The sequence below is a fragment of the Amblyomma americanum genome, chromosome 4 (genome assembly GCF_052857255.1).
Source record: "Amblyomma americanum isolate KBUSLIRL-KWMA chromosome 4, ASM5285725v1, whole genome shotgun sequence".
Classification (NCBI taxonomy): Eukaryota; Metazoa; Arthropoda; class Arachnida; order Ixodida; family Ixodidae; genus Amblyomma; species Amblyomma americanum.
Genome location: NC_135500.1, coordinates 59,769,606 through 59,788,066, shown reverse-complemented (window position 1 = coordinate 59,788,066; position 18,461 = coordinate 59,769,606).

The following is an 18,461-nucleotide window of genomic DNA, read 5'->3' as shown; positions in this document are numbered from 1 at the left end:
CTCGTCTACTCATCGACAACTTGTAAAATTGATGTTCGTGAATCTCGCTAGTTTCGATCTAAAACGATGTATCCCGTTGTCTTGAGCTGGAATACAAGTTTTCGCGCAGTTATGAGCGAAAAAGTTTACACCTTTCTCTCGTCTACTCATCGACGACTTGTATAATCGATGTTCGTGAATCTCCGTAGTTTTGATCTAAAACGATGTATCCCGTTGTTTTGAGCTGGAATACTAGTTCTCGCGCAGTTCTGAGAAAAAAGTTTACACCTTTTTCTCCTCTACTCTTCGACGACTTGCAAAATCGAAGTGCATGAATCTCGCTAGTTTCGTTCTAAAACGATGTATCCCGTTGTTTGGAGCCGGAGTACAAGTTTTCGCGCAGTCTACTCTTCGACTACTTGTAAAATCAAATTGCGTAAACCTCCCTAGTTTCGATCTAAAACGATGTATCCCGTTGTTTTGAGCTGGAATACAAGTTTTCGCGCAGTTTTAAGAGAAAAAGTTAACACCTTTCTCTCGTCTACTCTTCGACGACATGTAAAATCGAAGTGCATGAATCTCGCTAGTTTCGTTCTAAAACGATGTATGCCATTGTTTTGAGCCGGAGTACAAGTTTTCGCGCAGTCTACACTTCGACGACTTGTAAAATCAAAGTGCGTAAACCTCGCTAGTTTTGATCTAAAACGATGTATCCCGTTGTTTTGAGCCGGAATACAAGTTTTCGCGCAGTTCTGAGAGAAAACGTTTACACCTTTCTCTCGTCTACTCATCCACTTGTGAAATCGATGTTCGTGAATCTTGCTAGTTTCGATCTATAACGATGTATGCCGTTGTTTTGAGCCGGAATACAAGTTTTCGCGCAGTTCTGAAAGAAAAAGTTAACACCTTTCTCTCGTCTACTCATCGACGACTTGTAAAATCGATGTTCGTGAATCTCCCTAGTTTTGATGTAAAACGACGTATCCCGTTATTTTGAGCTGGAATACAAGTTCTCGCGCAGTTCTGAGAGAAAAACTAAACCTTTCTCCCGTCTACTCTTCGATGACTTGTATAATCGATGTTCGTGAATCTCGCTAGTTTCGATCTAAAACAATGTATACCGTGTTTTTGAGCTGGAATACAAGTTTTCGCGCAGTTCTGAGAGAAAAAGTGTACATCTTTCTCTCGTCTACTCATCGACAACTTGTAAAATCGATGTTCGTGAATCTCGCTAGTTTCGATCTAAAACCATGTATCCCGTTGTCTTGAGCTGAAATACATGTTTTCGCGCAGTTATGAGCGAAAAAGTTTACACCTTTCTCTCGTCTACTCTTCGACGACTTGTAATGTCTACGCTCGTGAATCTTGCAAGTTTTGATCTAAAACGATGTATCCCGTTGTTTTGAGCCGGAATACAAGTTTTCGCGAGGTTCTGAGAAAAAAGTTTACACCTTTTTCTCCTCTACACTTCGACGACTTGCAAAATCGAAGTGCATGAATCTCGCTAGTTTCGTTCTAAAACGATGTATCCCGTTGTTTTGAGCCGGAGTACAAGTTTTCGCGCAGTTCTGAGAGAAAAAGTTTACACCTTTCTCTCGTCTACTCATCCACGGCTTGTAAAATCGATGTTCGTAAATCTCGCTAGTTTCGATCTAAAACGATGTATCCCGTTGTTTTGAGCTGGAATACAAGTTTTCGCGCAGTTCTGAGAGAAAAAGTTTACACCTTTCTCTCGTTTACTCTTCGACGATTTGTAAAATCGATGTTCGTGAATCTTGCTAGTTTCGATCTAAAACGATGTAACCCGTTGTTTTGAGCCGGAATACAAGTTTTCGCGCAATTCCGAGAGAAAATTTTACACCTTTCTCTCGTCTACTATTAGACGACTTGTAAAATCGAAGTGCGTAAATCTCGCTAGTTTCGATCTAAAACGATTTATCCCGTTGTTTTGAGCCGGAGTACAAGTTTTCGCGCAGTCCACTCTTCGACGACTTGTAAAATCAAAGTGCGCAAATCTCGCTAGTTTCGATCTAAAACGATGTATCCCTTTGTTTTTAGCTGGAATACAAGTTTTCGCGCAGTTCTGAGAGAAAAAGTTAACACCTTTCTCTCGTCTACTCTTCGACGACTTGTAAAATCGAAGTGCATGAATCTCGCTTGTTTCGTTCTAAAACGATGTACCCCGTTGTTTTGAGCAGGAGTACAAGTTTTCGCGCAGTCTACACTTCGACGACTTGTAAAATCAAAGTGCGTAAACCTCGCTAGTTTCGATCTAAAACGATGTATCCCGTTGTTTTGAGCCGGAATACAAGTTTTCGCGCAGTTCTGAGAGAAAACGTTTACACCTTTCTCTCGTCTACTCATCCACTTGTAAAATCGATGTTCGTGAATCTTGCTAGTTTCGATCTATAAAGATGTATGCCGTTGTTTTGAGCCGGAATACAAGTTTTCGCGCAGTTCTGAAAGAAAAAGTTAACACCTTTCTCTCGTCTACTCATCGACGACTTGTATAATCGATGTTCGTGAATCTCGCTAGTTTCGATCTAAAACGATGTATACCGTGTTTTTGAGCTGGAATACAAGTTTTCGCGCAGTTCTGAGAGAAAAAGTTTACATCTTTCTCTCGTCTACTCATCGACAACTTGTAAAATTGATGTTCGTGAATCTCGCTAGTTTCGTTCTAAAACGATGTATCCCGTTGTCTTGAGCTGGAATACAAGTTTTCGCGCAGTTATGAGCGAAAAAGTTTACACCTTTCTCTCGTCTACTCATCGACGACTTGTATAATCGATGTTCGTGAATCTCCCTAGTTTTGATCTAGAACGACGTATCCCGTTATTTTGAGCTGGAATACAAGTTCTCGCGCAGTTCTGAGAGAAAAACTAAACCTTTCTCCCGTCTACTCTTCGATGACTTGTAAAATTGATGTTCGTGAATTTTGCTAGCTTCGATCTAATACGATGTATCCCGATGATTTGAGCCGGAATACGAGTTTTAGCGCAGTTCTGAGAGAAAATTTTACAGCTTTCTCTCGTCTAGCCTTGGACGACTTGTAAAATCGAAGTGCGTAAATCTCGCTAGTTTCGATCTAAAACGATATATCCCGTTGTTTTGAGCCGGAGTACAAGTTTTCGCGCAGTTCTGAGAGAAAAAGTTTACGCCTTTCTCTGTCTACTCATCGACGACTTGTAAAATCGATGTTCGTGAATCTCCCTAGTTTTGATCTAGAACGACGTATCCGTTATTTTGAGCTGGAATACAAGTTCTCGCGCAGTTCTGAGAGAAAAACTAAACCTTTCTCCCGTCTACTCTTCGATGACTTGTAAAATCGATGTTCGTGAATTTTGCTAGTTTCGATCTAATACGATGTATCCCGATGATTTGAGCCGGAATACGAGTTTTAGCGCAGTTCTGAGAGAAAAAGTTTACAGCTTTCTCTCGTCTAGCCTTGGACGACTTGTAAAATCGAAGTGCGTAAATCTCGCTAGTTTCGATCTAAAACGATATATCCCGTTGTTTTGAGCCGGAGTACAAGTTTTCGCGCAGTCCACTCTTCGACGACTTGTAAAATCAAAGTGCGCAAATCTCGCTAGTTTCGATCTAAAACGATGTATTCCTTTGTTTTGAGCTGGAATACAAGTTTTCGCGCAGTTCTGAGAGAAAAAGTTAACACCTTTCTCTCGTCTACTCTTCGACGACTTGTAAAATCGAAGTGCATGAATCTCGCTAGTTTCGTTCTAAAACGATGTACCCCGTTGTTTTGAGCCGGAATACAAGTTTTCGCGCAGTTCTGAGAGAAAACGTTTACACCTTTCTCTCGTCTACTCATCGACGACTTGTATAATCGATGTTCGTGAATCTCGCTAGTTTCGATCTAAAACGATGTATACCGTGTTTTTGAGCTGGAATACAAGTTTTCGCGCAGTTCTGAGAGAAAAAGTTTACATCTTTCTCTCGTCTACTCATCGACAACTTGTAAAATTGATGTTCGTGAATCTCGCTAGTTTCGATCTAAAACGATGTATCCCGTTGTCTTGAGCTGGAATACAAGTTTTCGCGCAGTTATGAGCGAAAAAGTTTACACCTTTCTCTCGTCTACTCATCGACGACTTGTATAATCGATGTTCGTGAATCTCCGTAGTTTTGATCTAAAACGATGTATCCCGTTGTTTTGAGCTGGAATACTAGTTCTCGCGCAGTTCTGAGAAAAAAGTTTACACCTTTTTCTCCTCTACTCTTCGACGACTTGCAAAATCGAAGTGCATGAATCTCGCTAGTTTCGTTCTAAAACGATGTATCCCGTTGTTTGGAGCCGGAGTACAAGTTTTCGCGCAGTCTACTCTTCGACGACTTGTAAAATCAAAGTGCGTAAACCTCGCTAGTTTTGATCTAAAACGATGTATCCCGTTGTTTTGAGCCGGAATACAAGTTTTCGCGCAGTTCTGAGAGAAAACGTTTACACCTTTCTCTCGTCTACTCATCCACTTGTGAAATCGATGTTCGTGAATCTTGCTAGTTTCGATCTATAACAATGTATGCCGTTGTTTTGAGCCGGAATACAAGTTTTCGCGCAGTTCTGAGAGAAAAAGTTTACACCTTTCTCTCGTTTACTCTTCGACGATTTGTAAAATCGATGTTCGTGAATCTTGCTAGTTTCGATCTAAAACGATGTAACCCGTTGTTTTGAGCCGGAATACAAGTTTTCGCGAAATTCCGAGAGAAAATTTTACACCTTTCTCTCGTCTACTATTAGACGACTTGTAAAATCGAAGTGCGTAAATCTCGCTAGTTTAGATCTAAAACGATTTAACCCGTTGTTTTGAGCCGGAGTACAAGTTTTCGCGCAGTCCACTCTTCGACGACTTGTAAAATCAAAGTGCGCAAATCTCGCTAGTTTCGATCTAAAACGATGTATCCCTTTGTTTTTAGCTGGAATACAAGTTTTCGCGCAGTTCTGAGAGAAAAAGTTAACACCTTTCTCTCGTCTACTCTTCGACGACTTGTAAAATCGAAGTGCATGAATCTCGCTAGTTTCGTTCTAAAACGATGTACCCCGTTGTTTTGAGCAGGAGTACAAGTTTTCGCGCAGTCTACACTTCGACGACTTGTAAAATCAAAGTGCGTAAACCTCGCTAGTTTCGATCTAAAACGATGTATCCCGTTGTTTTGAGCCGGAATACAAGTTTTCGCGCAGTTCTGAGAGAAAACGTTTACACCTTTCTCTCGTCTACTCATCCACTTGTAAAATCGATGTTCGTGAATCTTGCTAGTTTCGATCTATAAAGATGTATGCCGTTGTTTTGAGCCGGAATACAAGTTTTCGCGCAGTTCTGAAAGAAAAAGTTAACACCTTTCTCTCGTCTACTCATCGACGACTTGCATAATCGATGTTCGTGAATCTCGCTAGTTTCGATCTAAAACGATGTATACCGTGTTTTTGAGCTGGAATACAAGTTTTCGCGCAGTTCTGAGAGAAAAAGTTTACATCTTTCTCTCGTCTACTCATCGACAACTTGTAAAATTGATGTTCGTGAATCTCGCTAGTTTCGTTCTAAAACGATGTATCCCGTTGTCTTGAGCTGGAATACAAGTTTTCGCGCAGTTATGAGCGAAAAAGTTTACACCTTTCTCTCGTCTACTCATCGACGACTTGTATAATCGAGGTTCGTGAATCTCCCTAGTTTTGATCTAGAACGACGTATCCCGTTATTTTGAGCTGGAATACAAGTTCTCGCGCAGTTCTGAGAGAAAAACTAAACCTTTCTCCCGTCTACTCTTCGATGACTTGTAAAATTGATGTTCGTGAATTTTGCTAGCTTCGATCTAATACGATGTATCCCGATGATTTGAGCCGGAATACGAGTTTTAGCGCAGTTCTGAGAGAAAAAGTTTACAGCTTTCTCTCGTCTAGCCTTGGACGACTTGTAAAATCGAAGTGCGTAAATCTCGCTAGTTTCGATCTAAAACGATATATCCCGTTGTTTTGAGCCGGAGTACAAGTTTTCGCGCAGTTCTGAGAGAAAAAGTTTACGCCTTTCTCTGTCTACTCATCGACGACTTGTAAAATCGATGTTCGTGAATCTCCCTAGTTTTGATCTAGAACGACGTATCCGTTATTTTGAGCTGGAATACAAGTTCTCGCGCAGTTCTGAGAGAAAAACTAAACCTTTCTCCCGTCTACTCTTCGATGACTTGTAAAATCGATGTTCGTGAATTTTGCTAGTTTCGATCTAATACGATGTATCCCGATGATTTGAGCCGGAATACGAGTTTTAGCGCAGTTCTGAGAGAAAAAGTTTACAGCTTTCTCTCGTCTAGCCTTGGACGACTTGTAAAATCGAAGTGCGTAAATCTCGCTAGTTTCGATCTAAAACGATATATCCCGTTGTTTTGAGCCGGAGTACAAGTTTTCGCGCAGTCCACTCTTCGACGACTTGTAAAATCAAAGTGCGCAAATCTCGCTAGTTTCGACCTAAAACGGTGTATTCCTTTGTTTTGAGCTGGAATACAAGTTTTCGCGCAGTTCTGAGAGAAAAAGTTAACACCTTTCTCTCGTCTACTCTTCGACGACTTGTAAAATCGAAGTGCATGAATCTCGCTAGTTTCGTTCTAAAACGATGTACCCCGTTGTTTTGAGCCGGAATACAAGTTTTCGCGCAGTTCTGAGAGAAAACGTTTACACCTTTCTCTCGTCTACTCATCGACGACTTGTATAATCGATGTTCGTGAATCTCGCTAGTTTCGATCTAAAACGATGTATACCGTGTTTTTGAGCTGGAATACAAGTTTTCGCGCAGTTCTGAGAGAAAAAGTTTACATCTTTCTCTCGTCTACTCATCGACAACTTGTAAAATTGATGTTCGTGAATCTTGCTAGTTTCGATCTAAAACGATGTATCCCGTTGTCTTGAGCTGGAATACAAGTTTTCGCGCAGTTATGAGCGAAAAAGTTTACACCTTTCTCTCGTCTACTCATCGACGACTTGTATAATCGATGTTCGTGAATCTCCGTAGTTTTGATCTAAAACGATGTATCCCGTTGTTTTGAGCTGGAATACTAGTTCTCGCGCAGTTCTGAGAAAAAAGTTTACACCTTTTTCTCCTCTACTCTTCGACGACTTGCAAAATCGAAGTGCATGAATCTCGCTAGTTTCGTTCTAAAACGATGTATCCCGTTGTTTGGAGCCGGAGTACAAGTTTTCGCGCAGTCTACTCTTCGACGACTTGTAAAATCAAAGTGCGTAAACCTCGCTAGTTTTGATCTAAAACGATGTATCCCGTTGTTTTGAGCCGGAATACAAGTTTTCGCGCAGTTCTGAGAGAAAACGTTTACACCTTTCTCTCGTCTACTCATCCACTTGTGAAATCGATGTTCGTGAATCTTGCTAGTTTCGATCTATAACGATGTATGCCGTTGTTTTGAGCCGGAATACAAGTTTTCGCGCAGTTCTGAAAGAAAAAGTTAACACCTTTCTCTCGTCTACTCATCGACGACTTGTAAAATCGATGTTCGTGAATCTCCCTAGTTTTGATGTAAAACGACGTATCCCGTTATTTTGAGCTGGAATACAAGTTCTCGCGCAGTTCTGAGAGAAAAACTAAACCTTTCTACCGTCTACTCTTCGATGACTTGTATAATCGATGTTCGTGAATCTCGCTAGTTTCGATCTAAAACAATGTATACCGTGTTTTTGAGCTTGAATACAAGTTTTCGCGCAGTTCTGAGAGAAAAAGTGTACATCTTTCTGTCATCTACTCATCGACAACTTGTAAAATCGATGTTCGTGAATCTCGCTAGTTTCGATCTAAAACCATGTATCCCGTTGTCTTGAGCTGAAATACATGTTTTCGCGCAGTTATGAGCGAAAAAGTTTACACCTTTCTCTCGTCTACTCTTCGACGACTTGTAATGTCTACGCTCGTGAATCTTGCAAGTTTTGATCTAAAACGATGTATCCCGTTGTTTTGAGCCGGAATACAAGTTTTCGCGAGGTTCTGAGAAAAAAGTTTACACCTTTTTCTCCTCTACACTTCGACGACTTGCAAAATCGAAGTGCATGAATCTCGCTAGTTTCGTTCTAAAACGATGTATCCCGTTGTTTTGAGCCGGAGTACAAGTTTTCGCGCAGTTCTGAGAGAAAAAGTTTACACCTTTCTCTCGTCTACTCATCCACGGCTTGTAAAATCGATGTTCGTAAATCTTGCTAGTTTCGATCTAAAACGATGTATCCCGTTGTTTTGAGCTGGAATACAAGTTTTCGCGCAGTTCTGAGAGAAAAAGTTTACACCTTTCTCTCGTTTACTCTTCGACGATTTGTAAAATCGATGTTCGTGAATCTTGCTAGTTTCGATCTAAAACGATGTAACCCGCTGTTTTGAGCCGGAATACAAGTTTTCGCGCAATTCCGAGAGAAAATTTTACACCTTTCTCTCGTCTACTATTAGACGACTTGTAAAATCGAAGTGCGTAAATCTCGCTAGTTTCGATCTAAAACGATTTATCCCGTTGTTTTGAGCCGGAGTACAAGTTTTCGCGCAGTCCACTCTTCGACGACTTGTAAAATCAAAGTGCGCAAATCTCGCTAGTTTCGATCTAAAACGATGTATCCCTTTGTTTTGAGCTGGAATACAAGTTTTCGCGCAGTTCTGAGAGAAAAAGTTAACACCTTTCTCTCGTCTACTCTTCGACGACTTGTAAAATCGAAGTGCATGAATCTCGCTAGTTTCGTTCTAAAACGATGTATGCCATTGTTTTGAGCCGGAGTACAAGTTTTCGCGCAGTCTACACTTCGACGACTTGTAAAATCAAAGTGCGTAAACCTCGCTAGTTTCGATCTAAAACGATGTATCCGTTGTTTTGAGCCGGGATACAAGTTTTCGCGCAGTTCTGAGAGAAAACGTTTACACCTTTCTCTCGTCTACTCATCGACATGTAAAATCGATGCTCGTGAATCTTCCTAGTTTTGATCCAAAACGACGTATCCCGTTGTTTTGAGCTGAAATACAAGTTCTCGCACAGTTCTGAGGGAAAAACTTTAGACCTTTCTCTCGTCTACTCATCGACGACTTGTAAAATCGATGTTCGTGAATCTCGCTATTTTCGATCTAAAACGATGTATACCGTTGTTTTGAGCCGGAATACAAGTTTTGCGCAGTTCTGAGAGAAAAAGTTTACACCTTTCTCCCGTCTACTCATCCACGACTTGTAAAATCGATGTTCGTAAATCTCGCTAGTTTCGATCTAAAACTATGTATACCGTGTTTTTGAGCTGGAATACAAGTTTTCGCGCAGTTCTGAGAGAAAAAGTTTACATCTTTCTCTCGTCTACTCATCGACAACTTGTAAAATCGATGTTCGTGAATCTCGCTAGTTTCGATCTAAAACCATGTATCCCGTTGTCTTGAGCTGAAATACATGTTTTCGCGCAGTTATGAGCGAAAAAGTTTACACCTTTCTCTCGTCTACTCATCGACGACTTGTATAGTCGATGTTCGTGAATCTCCCTAGTTTTGATCTAAAACGATGTATCCCGTTGTTTTGAGCTGGAATACAAGTTCTCGCGCAGTTCTGAGAAAAAAGTTTACACCTTTTTCTCCTCTACTCTTCGACGACTTGCAAAATCGAAGTGCATGAATCTCGCTAGTTTCGTTCTAAAACGATGTATCCCGTTGTTTTGAGCCGGAGTACAAGTTTTCGCGCAGTTCTGAGAGAAAAAGTTTACATCTTTCTCTCGTCTACTCATCCACGGCTTGTAAAATCGATGTTCATAAATCTCGCTAGTTTCAATCTAAAACGATGTATCCCGTTGTTTTGAGCTGGAATACAAGTTTTCGCGCAGTTCTGAGAAAAAGTTTACACCTTTCTCTCGTTTACTCTTCGACGATTTGTAAAATCGATGTTCGTGAATCTTGCTATTTTCGATCTATAACGATGTATGCCGTTGTTTTGAGCCGGAATACAAGTTTTTTCGCAGTTCTGAGAGAAAAAGTTTACACCTTTCTCTCGTCTACTCATCGGCGACGTGTAAAATCGATGTTCGTGAATTTTGCTAGTTTCGATCTAATACGATGTATCCCGATGATTTGAGCCGGAATACGAGTTTTAGCGCAGTTCTGAGAGAAAAAGTTTACAGCTTTCTCTCCTCTAGCCTTGGACGACTTGTAAAATCGAAGTGCGTAAATCTCGCTAGTTTCGATCTAAAACGATTTATCCCGTTGTTTTGAGCCGGAGTACAAGTTTTCGCGCAGTCCACTCTTCGACGACTTGTAAAATCAAAGTGCGCAAATCTCGCTAGTTTTGATCTAAAACGATGTATCGCTTTGTTTTGAGCTGGAATACAAGTTTTCGCGCAGTTCTGAGAGAAAAAGTTAACACCTTTCTCTCGTCTACTCTTCGACGACTTGTAAAATCGAAGTGCATGAATCTCGCTAGTTTCGTTCTAAAACGATGTACCCCGTTGTTTTGAGCAGGAGTACAAGTTTTCGCGCAGTTTACACTTCGACGACTTGTAAAATCAAAGTGCGTAAACCTCGCTAGTTTCGATCTAAAACGATGTATCCCGTTGTTTTGAGCCGGAATACAAGTTTTCGCGCAGTTCTGAGAGAAAACGTTTACACCTTTCTCTCGTCTACTCATCCACTTGTAAAATCGATGTTCGTGAATCTTGCTAGTTTCGATCTATAACGATGTATGCCGTTGTTTTGAGCCGGAATACAAGTTTTCGCGCAGTTCTGAAAGAAAAAGTTAACACCTTTCTCTCGTCTACTCATCGACGACTTGTATAATCGATGTTCGTGAATCTCGCTAGTTTCGATCTAAAACGATGTATACTGTGTTTTTGAGCTGGAATACAAGTTTTCGCGCAGTTCTGAGAGAAAAAGTTTACATCTTTCTCTCGTCTACTCATCGACAACTTGTAAAATTGATGTTCGTGAATCTCGCTAGTTTTGATCTAAAACGATGTATCCCGTTGTCTTGAGCTGGAATACAAGTTTTCGCGCAGTTATGAGCGAAAAAGTTTACACCTTTCTCTCGTCTACTCATCGACGACTTGTATAATCGATGTTCGTGAATCTCCGTAGTTTTGATCTAAAACGATGTATCCCGTTGTTTTGAGCTGGAATACTAGTTCTCGCGCAGTTCTGAGAAAAAAGTTTACACCTTTTTCTCCTCTACTCTTCGACGACTTGCAAAATCGAAGTGCATGAATCTCGCTAGTTTCGTTCTAAAACGATGTATCCCGTTGTTTGGAGCCGGAGTACAAGTTTTCGCGCAGTCTACTCTTCGACTACTTGTAAAATTAAAGTGCGTAAACCTCCCTAGTTTCGATCTAAAACGATATATCCCGTTGTTTTGAGCCGGAATACAAGTTTTCTCGCACTTCTGAGAGAAAACGTTTACACCTTTCTCTCGTCTACTCATCGACATGTAAAATCGATGTTCGTGAATCTCCCTAGTTTTGATCTAAAACGACGTATCCCGTTGTTTTGAGCTGGAATACAAGTTCTCGCACAGTTCTGAGGGAAAAACTTTAGACCTTTCTCTCGTCTACTCATCGACGACTTGTAAAATCGATGTTCGTGAATCTCGCTATTTTCGATCTAAAACGATGTATACCGTTGTTTTGAGCCGGAATACAAGTTTTGCGCAGTTCTGAGAGAAAAAGTTTACACCTTTCTCCCGTCTACTCATCCACGACTTGTAAAATCGATGTTCGTAAATCTCGCTAGTTTCGATCTAAAACGATGTATTCCGTTGTTTTGAGCTGGAATACAAGTTTTCGCGCAGTTCTGAGAGAAAAAGTTTACGCCTTTCTCTCGACTACTCATCGACAACTTGTAAAATCGATGTTCGTGAATCTCGCTAGTTTCGATCTAAAACGATGTATCCCGCTGTTTTGAGCTGGAATACAAGTTTTCGCGCAGTTCTGAGAGAAAAACTTTACACCTTTCTCTCGTCTACTCTTCGACGATTTGTAAAATCGATGTTAGTGAATCTTGCTAGTTTCGATCTATAGCGATGTATGCCGTTGTTTTGAGACGAAATACAAGTTTTCGCGCAGTTATGAAAGAAAAAGTTTACACCTTTATCTCGTCTACTCATCGACGACTTGTATAATCGATGTTCGTGAATCTCCCTAGTTTTGATCTAAAACGATGTATCCCGTTGTTTTGAGCTGGAATACAAGTTCTCACCCCGTTTTGAGAGAAAAAGTTTACACCTTTCTCTCGTGTACTCTTCGACGACTTGTAAAATCGGTGCATGAATCTCGCTAGTTTCGTTCTAAAACGATGTATCCCGTTGTTTTGAGCCGGAGTACAAGTTTTCGCGCAGTCTACTCTTCGACGACTTGTAAAATCAAAGTGCGCAAATCTCGCTAGTTTCGATCTAAAACGATGTATCCCGTTGTTTTGAGCCGGAATACAAGTCTTGCGCAATTCTGAGAGAAAAAGTTTACACCTTTCTCCCGTCTACTCATCCACGACTTGTAAAATCGATGTTCGTGAATCTCCCTAGTTTTGATCTAAAACGATGTATCCCGTTGTTTTGAGCTGGAATACAAGTTCTCGCGCAGCTCTGAGAGAAAAAGTTTACACCTTTATCTCGTCTACTCATCGACAACTTGTAAAATCGATGTTCGTGAATCTCGCTAGTTTCGATCTAAAACGATGTATCCCGCTGTTTTGAGCTGGAATACAAGTTTTCGCGCAGTTATGAGAGGAAAAGTTTGCACCTTAATCTCGTCTACTCATCGACGACTTGTATAATCGATGTTCGTGAATCTCCCTCGTTTTGATCTAAAACGATATATCCCGTTGTTTTGAGCTGGAATACAAGTTCTCACCCCGTTCTGAGAGAAAAAGTTTACACCTTTCTCTCGTGTACTCTTCGACGACTTGCAAAATCGATGTTCGTAAATCTCGCTAGTTTCGATCTAAAACGATGTATACCGTGTTTTTGAGCTGGAATACAAGTTTTCGCGCAGTTCTGAGAGAAAAAGTTTACATCTTTCTCTCGTCTACTCATCGACAACTTGTAAAATCGATGTTCGTGAATCTCGCTAGTTTCGATCTAAAACCATGTATCCCGTTGTCTTGAGCTGAAATACATGTTTTCGCGCAGTTATGAGCGAAAAAGTTTACACCTTTCTCTCGTCTACTCATCGACGACTTGTATAGTCGATGTTCGTGAATCTCCCTAGTTTTGATCTAAAACGATGTATCCCGTTGTTTTGAGCTGGAATACAAGTTCTCGCGCAGTTCTGAGAAAAAAGTTTACACCTTTTGCTCCTCTACTCTTCGACGACTTGTAAAATCAAAGTGCGCAAATCTCGCTAGTTTCGATCTAAAACGATGTATCCCGTTGTTTTGAGCCGGAATACAAGTCTTGCGCAATTCTGAGAGAAAATTTTACACCTTTCTCCCGTCTACTCATCCACGACTTGTAAAATCGATGTTCGTGAATCTCCCTAGTTTTGATCTAAAACGATGTATCCCGTTGTTTTGAGCTGGAATACAAGTTCTCGCGCAGCTCTGAGAGAAAAAGTTTACACCTTTATCTCGTCTACTCATCGACAACTTGTAAAATCGATGTTCGTGAATCTCGCTAGTTTCGATCTAAAACGATGTATCCCGCTGTTTTGAGCTGGAATACAAGTTTTCGCGCAGTTATGAGAGGAAAAGTTTGCACCTTTATCTCGTCTACTCATCGACGACTTGTATAATCGATGTTCGTGAATCTCCCTCGTTTTGATCTAAAACGATATATCCCGTTGTTTTGAGCTGGAATACAAGTTCTCACCCCGTTCTGAGAGAAAAAGTTTACACCTTTCTCTCGTGTACTCTTCGACGACTTGCAAAATCGATGTTCGTAAATCTCGCTAGTTTCGATCTAAAACGATGTATGCCGTGTTTTTGAGCTGGAATACAAGTTTTCGCGCAGTTCTGAGAGAAAAAGTTTACATCTTTCTCTCGTCTACTCATCGACAACTTGTAAAATCGATGTTCGTGAATCTCGCTAGTTTCGATCTAAAACCATGTATCCCGTTGTCTTGAGCTGAAATACATGTTTTCGCGCAGTTATGAGCGAAAAAGTTTACACCTTTCTCTCGTCTACTCATCGACGACTTGTATAGTCGATGTTCGTGAATCTCCCTAGTTTTGATCTAAAACGATGTATCCCGTTGTTTTGAGCTGGAATACAAGTTCTCGCGCAGTTCTGAGAAAAAAGTTTACACCTTTTGCTCCTCTACTCTTCGACGACTTGTAAAATCAAAGTGCGCAAATCTCGCTAGTTTCGATCTAAAACGATGTATCCCGTTGTTTTGAGCCGGAATACAAGTCTTGCGCAATTCTGAGAGAAAAAGTTTACACCTTTCTCCCGTCTACTCATCCACGACTTGTAAAATCGATGTCCGTAAATCTCGCTAGTTTCGATCTAAAACGATGTATCCCGTTGTTTTGAGCTGGAATACAAGTTTTCGCGCAGTTCTGAGAGAAAAAGTTTGCACATTTCTCTCGTCTACTCTTCGATGACTTGTAAAATAATGTTCGTGAATTTTGCTAGTTTCAGTCTAAAACGATGTATACCGTGTTTTTTAGCTTAAATACAAGTTTTCGCGCAGTTCTGAGAGAAAAAGTTTACGCCTTTCTCTCGACTATTCATCGACAACTTGTAAAATCGATGTTCGTGAATCTCGCTAGTTTCGATCTAAAACGATGTATCCCGCTGTTTTGAGCTTGAATACAAGTTTTCGCGCAGTTATGAGAGGAAAAGTTTGCACCTTTATCTCGTCTACTCATCGACGACTTGTATAATCGATGTTCGTGAATCTCCCTCGTTTTGATCTAAAACGATATATCCCGTTGTTTTGAGCTGGAATACAAGTTCTCAACCCGTTCTGAGAGAAAAAGTTTACACCTTTCTCTCGTGTACTCTTCGACGACTTGCAAAATCGATGTTCGTAAATCTCGCTAGTTTCGATCTAAAACGATGTATACCGTGTTTTTGAGCTGGAATACAAGTTTTCGCGCAGTTCTGAGAGAAAAAGTTTACATCTTTCTCTCGTCTACTCATCGACAACTTGTAAAATCGATGTTCGTGAATCTCGCTAGTTTCGATCTAAAACCATGTATCCCGTTGTCTTGAGCTGAAATACATGTTTTCGCGCAGTTATGAGCGAAAAAGTTTACACCTTTCTCTCGTCTACTCATCGACGACTTGTATAGTCGATGTTCGTGAATCTCCCTAGTTTTGATCTAAAACGATGTATCCCGTTGTTTTGAGCTGGAATACAAGTTCTCGCGCAGTTCTGAGAAAAAAGTTTACACCTTTTTCTCCTCTACTCTTCGACGACTTGCAAAATCGAAGTGCATGAATCTCGCTAGTTTCGTTCTAAAACGATGTATCCCGTTGTTTTGAGCCGGAGTACAAGTTTTCGCGCAGTTCTGAGAGAAAAGGTTTACATCTTTCTCTCGTCTACTCATCCACGGCTTGTAAAATCGATGTTCGTAAATCTCGCTAGTTTCGATCTAAAACGATGTATCCCGTTGTTTTGAGCTGGAATACAAGTTTTCGCGCAGTTCTGAGAGAAAAAGTTTACACCTTTCTCTCGTTTACTCTTCGACGATTTGTAAAATCGATGTTCGTGAATCTTGCTATTTTCGATCTATAACGATGTATGCCGTTGTTTTGAGCCGGAATACAAGTTTTTTCGCAGTTCTGAGAGAAAAAGTTTACACCTTTCTCTCGTCTACTCATCGGCGACGTGTAAAATCGATGTTCGTGAATCTCGCTAGTTTTGATCTAAAACGATGTATACCGTGTTTTTGAGCTGGAATACAAGTTCTCGCGCAGTTCTGAGAGAAAAACTAAACCTTTCTCCCGTCTACTCTTCGATAACTTGTAAAATCGATGTTCGTGAATTTTGCTAGTTTCGATCTAATACGATGTATCCCGATGATTTGAGCCGGAATACGAGTTTTAGCGCAGTTCTGAGAGAAAAAGTATACAGCTTTCTCTCGTCTAGCCTTGGACGACTTGTAAAATCAAAGTGCGCAAATCTCGCTAGTTTCGATCTAAAACGATGTATCGCTTTGTTTTGAGCTGGAATACAAGTTTTCGCGCAGTTCTGAGTGAAAAAGTTAACACCTTTCTCTCGTCTACTCTTCGACGACTTGTAAAATCGAAGTGCATGAATCTCGCTAGTTTCGTTCTAAAACGATGTACCCCGTTGTTTTGAGCAGGAGTACAAGTTTTCGCGCAGTCTACACTTCGACGACTTGTAAAATCAAAGTGCGTAAACCTCGCTAGTTTCGATCTAAAACGATGTATCCCGTTGTTTTGAGCCGGAATACAAGTTTTCGCGCAGTTCTGAGAGAAAACGTTTACACCTTTCTCTCGTCTACTCATCCACTTGTAAAATCGATGTTCGTGAATCTTGCTAGTTTCGATCTATAACGATGTATGCCGTTGTTTTGAGCCGGAATACAAGTTTTCGCGCAGTTCTGAAAGAAAAAGTTAACACCTTTCTCTCGTCTACACATCGACGACTTGTATAATCGATGTTCGTGAATCTCGCTAGTCTCGATCTAAAACGATGTATACTGTAGTTTTGAGCTGGAATACAAGTTTTCGCGCAGTTCTGAGAGAAAAAGTTTACATCTTTCTCTCGTCTACTCATCGACAACTTGTAAAATTGATGTTCGTGAATCTCGCTAGTTTCGATCTAAAACGATGTATCCCGTTGTCTTGAGCTGGAATACAAGTTTTCGCGCAGTTATGAGCGAAAAAGTTTACACCTTTCTCTCGTCTACTCATCGACGACTTGTATAATCGATGTTCGTGAATCTCCGTAGTTTTGATCTAAAACGATGTATCCCGTTGTTTTGAGCTGGAATACTAGTTCTCGCGCAGTTCTGAGAAAAAAGTTTACACCTTTTTCTCCTCTACTCTTCGACGACTTGCAAAATCGAAGTGCATGAATCTCGCTAGTTTCGTTCTAAAACGATGTATCCCGTTGTTTCGAGCCGGAGTACAAGTTTTCGCGCAGTCTGCTCTTCGACTACTTGTAAAATTAAAGTGCGTAAACCTCCCTAGTTTCGATCTAAAACGATGTATCCCGTTGTTTTGAGCTGGAATACAAGTTCTCGCACAGTTCTGAGGGAAAAACTTTAGACCTTTCTCTCGTCTACTCATCGACGACTTGTAAAATCGATGTTCGTGAATCTCGCTATTTTCGATCTAAAACGATGTATACCGTTGTTTTGAGCCGGAATACAAGTTTTGCGCAGTTCTGAGAGAAAAAGTTTACACCTTTCTCCCGTCTACTCATCCACGACTTGTAAAATCGATGTTCGTAAATCTCGCTAGTTTCGATCTAAAACGATGTATTCCGTTGTTTTGAGCTGGAATACAAGTTTTCGCGCAGTTCTGAGAGAAAAAGTTTACGCCTTTCTCTCGACTACTCATCGACAACTTGTAAAATCGATGTTCGTGAATCTCGCTAGTTTCGATCTAAAACGATGTATCCCGCTGTTTTGAGCTGGAATACAAGTTTTCGCGCAGTTCTGAGAGAAAAACTTTACACCTTTCTCTCGTCTACTCTTCGACGATTTGTAAAATCGATGTTAGTGAATCTTGCTAGTTTCGATCTATAGCGATGTATGCCGTTGTTTTGAGACGAAATACAAGTTTTCGCGCAGTTATGAAAGAAAAAGTTTACACCTTTATCTCGTCTACTCATCGACGACCTGTATAATCGATGTTCGTGAATCTCCCTAGTTTTGATCTAAAACGATGTATCCCGTTGTTTTGAGCTGGAATACAAGTTCTCGCCCCGTTTTGAGAGAAAAAGTTTACACCTTTCTCTCGTGTACTCTTCGACGACTTGTAAAATCGAAGTGCATGAATCTCGCTAGTTTCGTTCTAAAACGATGTATCCCGTTGTTTTGAGCCGGAGTACAAGTTTTCGCGCAGTCTACTCTTCGACGACTTGTAAAATCAAAGTGCGCAAATCTCGCTAGTTTCGATCTAAAACGATGTATCCCGTTGTTTTGAGCCGGAATACAAGTCTTGCGCAATTCTGAGAGAAAAAGTTTACACCTTTCTCCCGTCTACTCATCCACGACTTGTAAAATCGATGTCCGTAAATCTCGCTAGTTTCGATCTAAAACGATGTATCCCGTTGTTTTGAGCTGGAATACAAGTTTTCGCGCAGTGCTGAGAGAAAAAGTTTCCACATTTCTCTCGTCTACTCTTCGATGACTTGTAAAATAATGTTCGTGAATTTTGCTAGTTTCAGTCTAAAACGATGTATACCGTGTTTTTTAGCTTAAATTCAAGTTTTCGCGCAGTTCTGAGAGAAAAAGTTTACGCCTTTCACTCGACTATTCATCGACAACTTGTAAAATCGATGTTCGTGAATCTCGCTAGTTGCGTTCTAAAACGATGTATCCCGTTGTTTTGAGCCGGAGTACAAGTTT